We start from the raw sequence: 6,040 nt of genomic DNA, 5'->3' as shown, positions 1-6,040 counted from the left end.
GCGGTCTCTGATGGGTTCGCACCATATAATGCCAACCGCTGTTGAACTCGCTGCTGGAACAAGTCTTCAACTGACCGGGGTCCTGCATCACCATCCCTCTGATCCATCTCGGCTAGCGCAATGATCAGGGTGGCCTTGTTCTTCCCACCGGTCCCTCCACGGCTCTCAAGCAAGTCTTTTAGCATGGTTCTCCTCCAGGCTGCATAGCTGGTCATTCATGGTGGTGGTTTGGAGTTGTCCCAGTAACTGGAGAGCAAATCCCACCGCTGCCAACCAATGTGACGAGACCCTTGCTCGCCCAGGTCCTGCTCTCCCGACACTCCTCTGCTACCAGTGAGTCAGCTTGCAGATTGCAACGTCTGATGGTCCAGTCATCCAAGGTTCCGGGATCCGAATTACAGCTATGTGCCATTCGGACCCATTAAGAACAAACACCAGGCAGGCTGTATGTAAGTTCCAACAGGACTCTTTATTTTCAAGTACACAGCACACTTTTATACAGAATTTTGGAACATCCCACTCCCAACAACCGCTTTCCTATTGGTCAATTGTAAAGTATATCCAGTCTTCACTCAGGTCCCCCTTGACCATGCAAATGAGGACTTGAAATTGTCAACAGGGATTGGTCCAATAGCTTGGATAGAAAGACTTGTGTATTGAGACAGAAGCCCCAGGGGGTAATCAATGTACACAATAACCTGGTTCCAGCTAGACGGCCTGACTCCGACACCCGCTCTTAACCTGCAGAACACAATAAAAGGTATTTCGCAAGCTGGTTCCACTTAGCATTTCAAAAGCCTTGCATTGAATGTCCCTCTCCTGTGTAACATATGTCAAGTAGAAACACTTTAATATCTCAAGGTCCATGACATTACTTCCCCTGGGAACCAGTCCAACAGCCGCAGTGGGACCCAAACGGGTCAACTCGAGGATGTTGGAAAAGTAGTCTTAAAGTTCCAGGACTGTGCTGGGATGACCCATCTGCCTTCCTGTTTTGAGGTCCTGGCAAAAGGGAACTGTGTTCCTGCTGTGAAAAAAGTGCAGGGACTCCGTTCCCACGCGTTCCCGCAGGACTTGAGCCCTGGTGACAATGGAAATTAAACTGGACTAATAAAGTGGACTTTTGGCGGTACAAGTAATTAATCTATAAATATTTAAAAAATCTATAAATATTTGTTTATAAAAAAACACATAGAAACAAAATTGTATACACAATTTTGTGAAACAGTATCAGCATATGATCTCAGTACATATAACACAAGGTAAAAAAGCTTATACTTATGCAAATACACTATAAGAACCTTTGTACTTCATCTTCATGACAGATGTAATCTGACTACTTTGCTGAGAAATTCTGCTAAATGTAGGCCCCAATAGTAGGAACTTAGGCAGGCCCAGGGGCGGACTGACCATTTGGGCTCTCAGGCACTGCCCGAGGGCCCCATGCCACTAGGGGGCCCCATCAGAGTTGCCAGGCTCAGTAAAACCAGGGACAGTATGTAAAAATCGGTGTTTTTTTTTAAAAAATCCCAAGATTATACCCACCTCTGTGTGTGTGTGTCTGTGTGTGTGTATTCTATCAGGCAGGCCCTTACACTACATCAGGGGTGTCCAACCCATGGGCCGCATGTGGCTGCAGAGAGTTTAGCATGTGGCCCAGGCCGTCTGGAGAGACGCTGGAGATGCTATAAAAACATAGCAGTTGTGGCAGCCTACATTGGCATGCCAGGTAAATGCACGATTGCAGGGATGCCAGGGATGATGTGCAAACATATTTGATGGGTGCATGGTGTGTATATGCGCTAATGAAGTCAGGTGATAAACTGCATCCTGTGTTTTGCTAGTTCTAGTGTCCCAAATCGACATACCAGGAAGTCATGAAGCTTTCTATGGAACACAGCAGGGGTCAAGGTAAGACCTTGTTCTAAAAATCAAAGAAAGCTTTTATTAAGGTGAACTTAGCTTTTAAGGTTGAGTATTCCCCTACCGCAACCTTAGCCTTGTCCCAGGGCATTGTGTGTGTGGTAAAGTGACCCTGTAACAAAGTGTCTAACATAGCCCAGAAGAACACACATGGGGCAGGCCTTCCATGTGACTTAGTACTTGGCACCCAACCAGTTAAGGGAAACATGGAGGGCGTGGCAAACAATGACACCATGCCCCCCTGCCCACCTATAGCTTCATGACATGATTGAGATTGGTTTTACATTGGGGGACATTATTTCACTTTTTTTGCAATAATTTTAATTTTTTTACAGTGTGGGTGCTTTTTTATTAAGATTCAATTTTGTTGGCAATAGATAATAGTGCTACTAATGTACCAGTGTTCTTTACACTGGGAGGGTCTAGATTAGGGATGAGCCCTATATTCAAGTTGAACGTAAATTCATAAGTTAGTGTTCACCGAATTTAGAACATTATGGGGTGTTCGCAGGAAATTTGAGTGCCCACAGAACGCCCCATAATGCACTGCGAGATCACAGTGCATTGACGGCTGCTGATTGGCCAAAGCATGCACCTGACCTGCATGCTTTGGCCAATCACAGCATGCTCTGCTGTGAGAGCCATGATTGGCCAAAGGTAGAGTGCATTTGGCCAATCATGGCTCAGGGGGGTAAGTCCATGCTCCCACACTATGTAAGGCTGCTTACATAGTGTACTGAATGAGAGCAGCAAAATTAAGTTTCTAAAGGAAAATATGTCATTTTAAACTACTCATGGCTGTAATGTATTGCCAGATTCCAGCAATATACATAAAAATCATTGTAAAAAAACTGCGTAATTCACCCCTTCCCCCCAGTCCATTACTAGGCCCTTCAGGTCATGGATATTAAGGGAAACCCTGCTCTAAAAAAAATGACATGGGGTCCCCCTAAAATCCATACCAGGCCCTTCAGGTCTGGTAAGGATTTTAAGGGGAACCCTGTGCTAAAAAAAATGGCATGGGGTCTCCCCCAAAATCCATACCAGACCCTTATCTGAGCACCCAACCTGGCAGGCCACAGAAAAGGGGGGACGAGAGAGCGCCCCCCTTCTTGAACCGTACCAAACCATAAGCCCTCAACATGGGAAGGGTGTTGATGGGGACAAGGGCCTCTTCCCCACAACCCCTTTGACCAGTGGTTGTGGGGGTCTGCAGGCGAGGGGCTATCAGAATCTGGAAGCCCTCTTTAACAACAGTGAACCCCTACTCATTCACCCAAAAAAGTGTAAAAAAGTAAGAATGACAACAACAGTTTTGGACAATTCCTTTATTAAAAAAAGAATCTTCAATCACAGTGTTCGAAGGTCCAGAGAAAAAAAAACTGAAAAACTCAGACTGCAGCTGTTGATAAAGACAGCTGTTATATAGCTGAGGGCGGGGCCACCCGGTCTTGTAAACAGATGATCCCTCCCCCTCTGACATCACTTGACATCATATGGCGCTATATAACAGCTGTCATTGCGAAAAGGCTGCAATCGGCGGGACGCCTCCCATAGTGGCAGAGTTTTTCTGTTTTTTTTTAGTTTGTCTGCACTGTGATTGAAGCTGGATTTGCATCGCAGGACACTTTTTTTTTAAATAAAGGACTTGTCAAAAACTGTCTTCTTTCACTTTCATTTTGACACTTTTTTTGGTGAATTAGTAGGAGTGCAATGTACCCGATATTCATTCACATGGGGGGGCGGGATCTGGGGGCCCCCTTGTTAAAGGAAGCCATAGGCTCTAATAGGCATCAAAAAAGGTGAACAGCAAGCATATTGGCTTTCCTAACACTGAACTGCCTCTCTGCCAATCAGGTGCTCGGGCCTGTTATCTGTCACCTGATTGGCTGAAATGACAGGTGCTATGATTGGACATCTATCAGGTGTCCAATCATAGCAGAGGACAGGAAGAGAGGATGGGAGAAGACATCGAGGAGCATGGAGGACACCGCCACCGTGACCCGCTGCCCAACCAAGACAGGGTAAGTGCCGGGCGAGGGGCACACTTGCAGCATTTGATGGGCACATTGGCAGCAATTTATGGCACAGTGGTAGCGTTTGATGGGTACATTGGATGAAATTGATGGCACAATGGCAGCATTTGATGGGCACATTGGTGGCAATTGATGGCACAGTGGCAGCATTTGAGGGGTACATTGGTGGCAATTGATGGCACAGTGGCTGCAATTGATGGGTACAGTAACTGTGTTTGATGACACAGTGTTGGCAATTACTCAGCACAGTAGTACCATTTGATGGGTACATTGGTGGCAATTGATGGCACAGTGGCAGTGTTCGATGGGTACATTGGCGGCAATTGATGGCACAGTGGCTGCAATTGATGGGAACAGTAGCTGCGTTTGATGGCACAGTGGTGGCAATTGATAGGCACAGTAGCTGTGTTTGCTGGCACAGTGGTGGCAATTGATGGGTACAGTGGCTGCGTTTGATGGCACAGTGGCAGCAACTGATGGGCACAGTAACTGCGTTTGATGGCACAGTGGCTGCAATTGATTTTTTTTTCACATCAGCTGCCACTGATGTGAGGTCTACCTTCTGTTGTACACATTCTCTGTAGATGGTATACAGTAGGCCTGTGGATGTATGTGCAGAAATAACTTAGTGAGTGAAAAATACCAACAGGAGGCAGTAGACCATGTTGTTGGTGTATGTTGTTTTAACCTGCTGACTGGACTGCTGACTGGACTTATGTTGCTTGATTAGGGCTGTGGAAATTAATGATTAATTCCTCGATTAATCGTTAATTTCTTTGATCGTTCAAAATAATTTTGATCTAGTACGAGATCTGTGGATTGAGCTCCGCGGTGTCGCCCATAGGAAAGGCCGCGGCTTCGGCCTAGCTCCGGGGCCATGGCCATCTTGGTACACCCGGCGGCGGCCTATTAGCGGCGCGCTGATGTCATTGTCTCCTGCCTGTGAGTGTGCTTTCTATTCTGGGAGATGTGGACATTACGGGGGAGATGTGGACATTACGGGGGAGATGTTGACATTACTGGGGGAGATGTGGACTTTACTGGGGGAGATGTGGACATTACGGGGGAGATGTGGACATTACTGGGGGAGATGTGGACATTACTGGGGGAGATGTGGACATTACGGGGAGATGTGGACATTACTGGGGGAGATGTGGACATTGTGTAGATGTGGAAGTGTCTGCGCTGTACAAAAACTGAACTATAAGGGGGATATAAAAATAAAAAAGGAGGGGAGTGAAGTGACAAAAAATCCGTGGACAGTGGGCCGTGAGATAATAAATATATTGACACAGTGGGGGTGACCCACAATAAGACGTGAAGTAAGTGTGGTCTAGCCTAAACAGTGTGTCAAAAACACGTATAAGGAATCTTCAAATTATCAATGATAAGTGAACAGTTCAAACAAAAAACTTCCCAAGCAATTAATAGAAATAAACAAAAATCCGATTTGGTAAAGCTTGAAAAAAAGGGAAAAAGTCTTGTGGACAGTTATCTAGTACAGTCCAACAAACAAATAAAGTGACTAATAAATAGATAAGTGAAAGAAATTAAATTATATATCACACTCAGGTGCATGGAGGTGCGTGCTTGGGTAGGTTCACACAACGTGTACCCTTCACCAATAGTGAATCAGAAGGCTTACCTCTCTGCTCACATACAAACCCTGAGACAATCACTGTACCAGCAGGATGTTGACTGGATCTCTGCTTATCTCGATCGTGGTGCATATATATAGAGATAATGGTGTAAAAGTTGTAGCTTTGTCTTCTTACAGGCAATAAGTAGACATAGTGCCCAAAATAAGTAGTGGCTGATTGTCCACTTACACTACTTACAAAAGTGTATGAGGAGCGTGTGCTTATCTCCACGAGCGCCGAGCTCGTATCCCAAAATTCTTCCAGCTGTCAGTCTCTCTTTAACAACATATGAGCCGTCCGCTCATGATGAGATGTATGGGCGGGGATGGAAGAAGAGAGGGGGGGCACATCGCATAAACCAGGCAGCAAATGAATTTAATAAAACAAAAAAGTAGGTAAAAGACTCACATGGGGCAGTCTCAGGGCGGTCCCGTAGCAACG

Source organism: Rana temporaria, chromosome 8 (genome assembly GCF_905171775.1).
Source record: "Rana temporaria chromosome 8, aRanTem1.1, whole genome shotgun sequence".
Classification (NCBI taxonomy): domain Eukaryota; kingdom Metazoa; phylum Chordata; class Amphibia; order Anura; family Ranidae; genus Rana; species Rana temporaria.
This window is presented reverse-complemented; position numbering follows the sequence as displayed.